The sequence below is a fragment of the Haliotis asinina genome, chromosome 2, assembly GCF_037392515.1.
Source record: "Haliotis asinina isolate JCU_RB_2024 chromosome 2, JCU_Hal_asi_v2, whole genome shotgun sequence".
Lineage (NCBI taxonomy): Eukaryota > Metazoa > Mollusca > Gastropoda > Lepetellida > Haliotidae > Haliotis > Haliotis asinina.
In genome coordinates this window covers 27,215,094-27,225,787 of record NC_090281.1, presented here as the reverse complement: position 1 = coordinate 27,225,787, position 10,694 = coordinate 27,215,094, and the positions used below count along the sequence as shown (strand labels likewise).

General features: G+C 39.9%; 1 pseudogene; it reads right to left on the bottom strand.

Annotated features, from left to right (window-relative positions):
* Positions 1-645: 645 nt before the first annotated feature.
* On the bottom strand, positions 646-8,773 carry LOC137271692 (uncharacterized; annotated as a pseudogene).
* Between the last annotated feature and the right edge of the window lie 1,921 nt (positions 8,774-10,694).

Genomic DNA, 10,694 nt, shown 5'->3' with positions numbered 1-10,694 from the left:
TATTTATGATGTTCTAAGAAAATCACATTAATCCCTCACCTTCGAAAGGTACAGAGGTGTATTCCATGTTTCCAAATCCACCTGGTTCAGAGGTCACTGGAATGATCCGGTAAAGCTGTTCAGTGCATGCATTGATTAATACGAACGAAGCATGGCAGTATAAGGAAGCAGCTTATACAAAGTACAGATTGTCTGAAAGTAAGTTGTCTTGATAGAATGTCGATTTGAATACTAGTATTGGTTTAGTGTTTATTATTACTTATCTATGTAACAATGAATACAGTGAGACAGTTACGTTTGACGGACTACTTGATGTAAGTTCAGACAGCAGTCAGTCATCCTTGGCAGACAAACCAGTGAGTGGATGAAAGAGCAACAGTCTACACGATCACGGAAATGGCAACATGTCTCATTTTGGGATTAGACTTTCTCAATAAGGTAAAAGGTTTTGGTATTATTATGGGCTGGCTTTTAGTCATAGGACCGTGCCAGTCTGCACCTGTTAGAGGTGTACACAAAGGTTTTGATCCACACTACCAGTTGTGTGACACTATGCAGATGCGTATATGGTAGATGGTAGACGCCAAGTGGAGAACTGAAGTCTGTGTGGATTAGAGATAAATGCGTCATTAGAATGTAAGATTTTCATTCCTGTATTTTAATGTAACACATAGACCAACCTGCATCAGGATGTGTCCTAAAAGTGTATCCTCCATTGTATATATAATAGCGGTCGTATCCAAAGAGAGTAAAGGTAGAATTAGAACGGATTGATGCACATCCTCCACCTCTCAAAGTTCCCACTTTGTATGTTGTACCTGACACATTCTTCCATGTCACCGGAGGGCTGAAGACTGTCGGGAAAGTCCAATAGGTATGTTGCACGTCGACATTGTTGTTTCCTCGATCTGTCACTATCTGCAGGATACCTTGGACCGATTGCGTTGTTATCGTGGAGAAGAGACTTACGGGGGGCACTACAACTAACGCTTCATGAGGGTCAGAGCTTCCAAAGTCAGGAAAGTCGTCATACCATCCAATAGTACACAATGAGCCCATAACTGGTCGTGTAGTGTTGAAGTAGAACGTTTCGGTACGTCCACATTGTTTGCGGTACACTCCATCTCCCCCCACTGATATGGAAGAACCGTTATTAAACATGATACTTGTGTCACTGTGGTCTGTAACAACCTGAAGATAGCGTTGCTGAATACTCCTGTACATTCGATCGTAGTAATAAGGGTCATTGATGGCTAGAATAAACTCATGTCCATAATGTTTCACAGGAAGTAATTGTTCGAAAGCTGTTAAGGCCATTCTGCGTTCATTGTATGTTCCACTATAGACAGCTATTGTCTCCGTAGCATTAACGATGGTTCTGGTCATATCAGATGAACTGTTTAAGGAGAAAGTCTGATACCTATGTAATCTGATGCTGAGACAGTCCCCGTTGCTGTATGTCCTGCCGTCATAGGTCACGTTGCCCTTGTGTCTGAAGATGACGTCAATATCTGCCTTCATGCTGTGTGTGGCTATCACCAAGACGGATATGTACGACGTTGTGTCCCGGTGATTCTTTTCAGTTATAGGAAAACAGGAAGTCATGATGTACTTTGTGCCTAGTGCCGACACAGGAAGGGGAGAGAAGAATGATGTGTGATAGTTCATCCCCACTTTGATCTGAATAGCATCATCTCTCACATGAACGAGCACTATACTGGTAGTGGTGGTATTAGGGTAAAAGACGTCTGTGTTATAAACGTTGAAGCGGCGAGATCAGACTCGCCCAGAGTGTGGATGCTGCACCCGCCACTGACCTCCCGTCTCCCCAGCACTGGCGAGTATCATAGGAGCACTGCCTCGCATGTTGTACACAGCTAATGCTATCAGGTAATGCTGATCTGTAAGACATAGCATTGTTACTTACTTGATATTATGATGACTAAATATAGCAAGGTAATGCCATTATCGTCCATGACATGTGCGTCTACACAGGAATGGATTCGAATTAGCCTGTTAATTCTAAGCAAAACTGCCCAATAGACAATAGCACAGGATGACAATGACATTCTTTGACATATCAACCATAGGTCAGTGAAGCCATTAAAGAGTATAGTGGACATCTTGTAACCATTTGGGATGAAAGTTATTTAGTGTCTAACCTACCATGGGAAGAAGTTTAGTTATGTCCTGGCATGTGAGCAAATTATTGGAAGAAATTCCGAAGTGATACAGATCTTAGGAGTTAATCTATCAGCAAGGATACGGTAATAACAAAGAAGAGCCCTAATTAAACTAAATCTACTTCACATGTCTGTGCTTGAGACAACCGGATAGACCATTAAAACATTACACATGTATAATACAGAGTCAAACAATATATTGAAAATTTCATTTTGGTGTAACCATGGCGTAATTACGGAAACTATGACACACACCTGTATAATATACTGGTTCCTCTGAAGACAGATTGTAGCCGGCGTTACAGACTGACCCATTATGAAAGGACAGAACCGTGAAGGGAAAGTCACTGGATATGAACGTAGTATATATACGTTGTGACTTCGACTGTACCAGTGTGCCAACTTTGTATTTGCTGCCCGCAATACCTCTCCATGTCAGAAGACCGCTGACGTCTTCGTGTTTATTCACCACAGTGGCTCTCCTGTCAGTTAGCACCTTTAGGCTTGTTTGAAGATTGTTATAATATAACCACACAAATCTGTGTGTGACGTACGAGTGTACTGGTGGTACGGTTGTGAAGGAACTGCTGTAACCAGCTGCTCGACTGAGTGTCACCAGTACCGGGCTTGTGGCTGTGAAGTGTAGACTCTCTCCACGTTCAAGTAAGCGGTTATAGAGACGACGCTCGCCAGTAGAGACTGTGGTCCCAGAACTGAAGGTGATCTGCACGTGGCTGTGTTCACTGATGATCTGCAGCTCCAGTTTAGTGTCATCTACAGCAACAACATACTCCTGTCCGTAGTGCTTGACCGGCAGTAGCTGGTCATACACAGTGTACTTAGAGGCAAATTCTATACCACTGTAGACGGCTATGCTGTGTTCACTGTTAATGACCGTCCCATTTAGATCATACTGGGTGTTAATCATCAACGTTTGATATGTATTAAGTTTAAGTGATAACATACCACCGTCGCTGTAATAGTCGTTGAAAAAGCGAACACTTCCTCTGTTCATTCGAAAGAATAATCAACAGTAGTACTCATGTTGTGTGCAGCTATTAGTAACAAGGATCGATAATGATCACTTGGGGCGAGACTTGAAGGTAATATGTACTTTGTCTCAAGGGCAGATATTGGAAGAGGAGAGAATGCACCATCAGCATCTACCACAAAATTTACATCTTCATCACTTCCGCTCACAACGATAGCTGCATTTTGTACATTATTTATTATTTTCATCTGATCGTTTATACTGTCTGAATTAAAAAAGAAGGGAGAGAACGAATGGACGCTTCTGTAAGCGAGGTGTGGATACTGTATCTCCACCAGGCCCCCGGTTTCTCCGGTTGAGTACCTGATGCCCGCGTACTTGGCTCTATATGCTACAGCCACCAAGTAGTCTTCACCTGGAAAGTCAATTCATGACAATATTACATCCACAAACTGCGATTGAGTTGAAATTTCAACAACGTGCCTGTATTCACGTAGCCCTTACGAAACCTAGTTACCTAGTTACCGTCTCTAAAAGATAACGGATGCACACTACGCCCACCATACAAATTAGATATGATCAGCACAAACATTGGCCATCGTACCGTGCAACGCCTCCAAGGGCACTTGAAAGAGGTGACATTGTTCTATATAAATTTATCTTTGGAAAAAAACAATTGTGGCTCTCCTTGCAGCATGTTCTAGTATGTAGACATCGAGTAAATGTCAGTCAGTTACAAAAGTAAATGCTATACTATAGTATACTACACCATATCATGCCATAACATACCATACCGTACCGTACAATGCTTTATTAGACGAGGCAAGACTAGACGATGCCATAAACAACTATACTACACTAGTTTTTACAAGCATGCTTGGAAGAGGGGTGCTTAACTTCTACCTTCACGCAAACTCTATGGTATTTAGATCATTCACACAAACTTTTACTTGTTCCTAGTACATTCCTAGAATGTTCAAGAAGATTGACTATGCACCTCAAAAAGATTTGATTTGCTTTGATACTGGCTGGTATGAAATTTAAGAGTTATAATTTGTATTCGTTGATCTTAAACACATTTACATAAATCCCACGCAGTCATGTCTTTATCCTTATGTCTCGCGTGTCCTTAATACCTCCACGCCTTCGACACGGTGCACACTTTATATAATTACTTATGGACAGTTGCAAAGATATTTTGTTTCATGACTAGGAGTTGCCCTACTGTGGGTCTGCACCTTTTCATTTTATCTCGCCCTGTCCCTATACGAGGTAACTTCATGTTTAATCATATCAAGATTTGGATTTCAGATCACTTTGTAAGGGATTAATCACCGGGTCGTCCTTATGCAAAAGAGTTTCCGTTTCCTTGCAGTTACGAAAAGAATGAAAGTCAAGCATGTCAATGGGGTCAATACTTCAAGGTAAAAACAATTAAGGATCTTTTTTACCTGTATATTGTCATTTTTTTATAAAATAAATATTATGATCGGAATTTTTAATATATTTTAGATAAATTATATTAAATCAGTAACAGAGATTGTTAATGGCTGTATCCTCAAACGGGTTTTAAGTATTATAGAAGTATTTTCGTCCTGTGAGGGTACGTAAGTTTAAAAACTTTCAAAGTATATTTGATCTGTCAATCTTTTCATCCCATCATCTGTAATGTTTTGCCATTGGCTTCTATCATTGTTATGATAACTGTCGGGTTCAGCGCTTGTTTATACTGGCTTCCAGCTTTCGTCAATTCATTCCACTTGTTACTTTGTTATTGTTTTACCTGTACATATAAATATAGCTCTGTACCCCATTCTCAATCACCTGATGAAGGAGTAAGCATTAACTCCGAAACGTTGTGTTCTCATATAAAGAAGTTGATATCCATAAAATCTTCATTCTTTTCAATCGTAGTATTAATGTCATTTTGAATTTATGGCTAAACATCGACATAATCGTCAAAAGCTGCAGGGATGATCTAAATCTAGACTAGGTCCATGGAGGTAGCAAAAGTCCCCATAGTATGGCAGTCTACCACCAATAATAGGCGATCAAAAGCTATTTTTTATATTATTTTGTCAAAATAGTGCTATCAGTTTTAATTAGCATACTAGTTTTAATTCTAAATGTGTTAGCCCAATTATTTCCTGTCATTTGACGACAGGTTTTATATTATACTTGTACTCCATTTCAACGGCAAATATGTTCTCGTCGCGATATGACTGAACTATTGTCAGTGTGACTAACCCAATTTCAGTTATGGTTGTTACTGGAAATACTACATTGACTTCATCTACCTGTTATTAACAAGCAGAAAACGCCAATGCATATTTCCTGCTTCCACAATAGCATGAGCGTCATTCATATCCTATGTTGAATTTGATCAACCCTACGTCCTTATTTGTAAAAGTACAGTGAACAGATAACTTCAAAAATCATATTTACTTAGGTTTCAAACAGATTTATGACACTGTACAATCGTATATGAGTTACATACCCCTGCCGCTCAACAGCATCGTCAAAAGAACCACCAAACTGGAACCTTTGTATATCATCCTTTCAGTGGACTGTATCTGGTTCAAAGTAACTTGAAAATCACATATGTCTGCTGAGACGCCTGGTGGTAGACGTCAAATCGATATCGGAACGATCGCCCCAAGACAACGGCGCAATGGCCTCTATAAACAAGAAGGTTGTACGGCTTTTTCACAGGGGGACTGTTAAGCATAGCTACGAGGAAGTTCAAAATGTCCCCCTTTATCAGTGTTTCGACGACCCGCTTAGCAACGTGTGCAGGGTGGAGTATAAACAGTAACCAACGGTCGGGTTTCTGCACATAAACTTTCACGTGCAAGACTGTTGTTGCTTAAAGCCGCATTCAGCAATATACCAGTTATATGACAGCGTTGTGTAAATAATCGACTCCGGATCAGATGATCCAGTGATCAACATCATGAGCATAGACCTACGCAGTTGGGATACGATGGCATGGGTCAAGTCAGCGAGTCTGACCCCCTGATCCCGTTACTCGCCTATCAATTGGTTACAGATGAACCTTTTCTTGCACTCGTTTGTTTTTTACAACATGTTACAAAACCTGCCATGGTTGCAAAGAGGGGTCACATCGCCCCACGAACTCCACAAGAAAATGCGCGACAAAGAAATAAATTACGGAACACAACGACAAATCGATAGAATTACATGTACCGATAGCGCGAGACGACCGGGTAATATCATGACAGGACATGGCGACAGGACGATAATACATAGTTATATCACAGATACGGTATATCCATGTTATACCGCGATATTGTGATGCGATGTCACCATGGTGGAGTGCCCACGTGGCACAGTGATTTGATGAGAAGCAAACAGGCATCATACGATATAGACATTCATTGATATGAGGATATATCATTATTATTATTATAAGCCGTATCGAAATAAGAAGGTTTTACAATGATAGGTGAATGAAGACGTGATGATACGATAATGATACTTTCATTGCCATTTGCAAATGCCATACGCATGGCCATAATATGGAATAAAGAGAAGTGGCATCACCGCGGAACAGAGGTGTTATCCCATCTTATCATTATGAATATGATCCGTCGATTAATTGTTATTATTTGTATCGTCCAAACAAAGTGTAGCTACTGACGTTTTTTTCAAGATTGGAAGCAGGAGAACTGTAGACAAGATGGCATCATTTCCATGTTGAGTCAAACAATCGCTTCCTACCGTCTACGTCACTTGCAATTGTAAAGGATATCTAAACAGACAGCGGCGCTTGGGATGCGGGTCTAACAGCATGATGACCTTTCAGACAGATTTAGGAGTGATTTTCTGAATATTACAGAATATTACCCAAACGATGTAGAACAATTCAGTGACATTTGCTGGAGCGATGTTTACTGCACTAAGGTGGTTACCTCCAAGATGTACCAACGTCGACCGATCAACAAACTTGGCATCGGCAGTGACAAAACGTTTGTCAGACAGCGGAGTATAACCAACTTCTACAGCCACAAGTTCCTCCTGTTGCCTTCCAGTGCCAAATGCTTGACTGCAGGAAGCATGCGTGACAACAATATTGGAAGAGAATTACAACGTACAGGTCTTCGCCATCTTTGTGCCCGACAGAACATCCTTAGGACGAAATGTATTACTACAGACACAAAATATAGTTTCCTCGTGTTTACTGGTGTTCTTTTTGCAGTAGGGATTGATGTTTCCAGAAGGCACACAGTAAGTATATGAGAACGACAGAAGGCGAGTCCAGTTCTTTCAATTCAGTCTGGGCCACCTTATTTAGTATTACTTGAGATTTAACAGTAAGTATCACATTGGCCATATATGACCTGGACCTGATTCCCCATTATATGGAGGACCTTCTGATTCCGTATTACCTGGGCCTCCTTTTAGAATGTTACCTGTGCAGTCTGATTTAGTATTACCCGGCCCTCATTATCCAGTATTACCTAGGTCTTCAGATTCAGGATTACCTGGGCCTTTTTCGTCAATATTACCAGGGCCTTCTGATTCAGTATTATCTTCGTCGTCTGATTCATTATTACATGACTTCCTTATTCAATATTATCTCTGACTTCTGATTCAGTATTAACTGGGTCTTGAGCTGAAGAATGAATGAATGAATCAATCAATCAATCAATTCCCCCAGATTTCAACCCGAAGACCACTTACATACATACATTAAATATTTACAACATATTCACATGGCGGGTACACACGTGTACAGAACAAAGGCAAAGAGGGATCTACAATGCACACTTGAATGGGGATACCGTGGAATACAGGGATTTACAAAATAAGATAATCATACATCTCCATGACATTTCACCTACATGTATTTGTTCAGTAACAGAAATTTCACCACCTCAAAAGAGAAATCGCATTTCACTTTCCGGCAGTAATTCTATATGAACAGATACATTGACATGAAGAAGATCTAAAGAACTGATTCACGATGTAAAATAATAGGACAGTCACAGTCATTACAGTGTCTTTCACGGAGCTCACAATATTTTGAATAAAATTCCTCGAGAATTGATTTGTACACAAAATTGTAAGATGTCACTATATTGTGGAATAACGTACATCAAACAGTATAGCCTATTTACTCAAACGGTACGGCGGGTTAGACGGTTAGCTGAACATATGCTGTCTCACACATTGATTTGAGTATTGACTTATTGTCTCGCTTCCGCTGGGGGACCGTGGAGGAATTGTATCTTGACAAAACTTTGGTTGCGATCTCTAGCCCTTTTGGCAATTGATAGTTCACACTTTCTACATAGTCTCAAACCAGTTTCAACATAAACAAAAGAAACTTTACATCCTTAATTTCGAAAAATACTTGAAATCTGCTATCAGTATGATATTAAAAACACACAACATGTGAATCATTAGCCCATGCATATGCACATGATCATGCACATGCCAAGTACAAAAGTCATTATTGCTCCTTCCTGTTATCTTCGACCCGAGATTACCAGCAGTACTCTTTCCTACTGGTGACAGGATGAGGTTTCATAAGCATGTACAACGCAGAAAATGGATCCACCTTCCCCTTTTTCATCCTCATGTAACAGAATGTAAGTATTGTGTGTTTTAAATCCAAGTATATAATTTAGTTAAGCAATACAACAACCCTTACCCTACTAATCCTTAGGTGAAGTTATGTAAGCCTGCACAAATGTCTATTATTCTTCTTTATATTGGTCCAGCCAATATAAGACCAAGGAGGCACTCATTCCACTGTATTCCGGCACTGTAATTTACGCTAGATCTCTTTGTATGTATATCATCATAAGGAGGTTATGAAACGGAAAGCACCCATTTCGCTGTATTCCGGCACTGTAATTTACGCTTGATCTCCTTGTATGTATATCATCATAAGGAGGTTATGAAACGGAAAGCACCCATTTCGCTGTATTCCGGCACTGTAATTTACGCTGGATCCCTTTGTATGTATATTATAATAAGGAGGTTATGAAACGGAAAGCACCCATTTCGCTGTATTCCGGCACTGTAATTTACGCTGGATCTCTTTGTATGTATATTATCATAAGGAGGTTATGAAACGGAAAGCACCCATTTCGCTGTATTCCGGCACTGTAATTTATGCTAGATCTCTTTGTATGTATATTATCATAGGGTGACACTCATTCCGCTGTATTCCGGCACTGTAATTTACGCTAGATCTCTTTGTATGTATATTATCATAAGGAGGTTATGAAATGGAAAGTACCCATTCCGCTGTATTCCGGCACTGTTATTTAAGCTAGATCTCCTTGTATGTATATTATCATAAGGAGGTTATGAAATGGAAAGCACCCATTCCGCTGTATTCCGGCACTGTAATGTACGCTTGATCTCCTTGTTTGTATATCATCATAAGGAGGTTATAAAGTCTAAAGCACCCATTCCGCTGTATTCCGGCACTGTAATTTAAGCAAGATCTCCTTGTCTGTATATCATCATAAGGAGGTTATGAAGGCAAACGGCCACCTGAGCCACACACTAGACAAAGTTAGCAATACTCGACATTATTAACGTTTGACATCATGTATATTTACTTTGTGTTTTACACTTTAATGTTAGTGAATGTAATTCACTTTTGTTGTTATTGCTGGTAAGTATTGCTATCCCATGCAGTGTATGAATCTCCTGAAGAAACCTGGAAGCCAATATGGCTGACAACTGAAACTGTTGCTGGGCCTGTTAACATGTAACCAGTCATGTATTAAAAATAGGAAATTTAGATATGGCGTTACAATAAAGTAATTAATGAATTACTGGTAGTGATGTAAACATAAACTGAAAACTGAAATTGAAATATAATCATAACTTGGTGGTCACTGTTGAGTCCTTTTAGTGTCACTGCCATCTGACCCAGAAAATCAGAAGAGAACGACATTATTCACTGTCTGAAAGCATTCTCTGGACCAGTCACATTTATTGTTAGATAAATGGGAAGACTGATCTGTGGAAGTTACAGTATGATTGATCATGAATTGTGCATACATCATTTAGCTACCACAATTGTAAATTATTTTCGAAGTATTTCTCTTAGTCAATGACATGGTCAAATATATATCATTGGAAAATGTACTGGCACACAGGGTTAGCTGCAAAATTAGGTTGTAAGCCGACCGTGTAACTAGCAAGCAAGCGGGCAGACGCTTTTTCATACACTGCTCATGGTTACTTAACCACGCATTGTGGGTTAGTTCACTAAGTTCAGTCTGTATACTGTACATATGTATTCTCGGTGAATTCTGTCGTTGCTATTTTGTACGTACGATCACACATCGATTCTAAACATTCGTTCGGGGTCAGTCGACCTTATGTACTTTGTACCTGTTGCGATAATTGGTTGTGATCATGTAGGTAGTGTTCACTCATCACGAATCTGGGTAATCGCGAACCGATTTGGGAAGGCAGTCAATACTATGTGTCACCAAGGGTCTGCAGACTTCACTTGGGCAATTACTGTA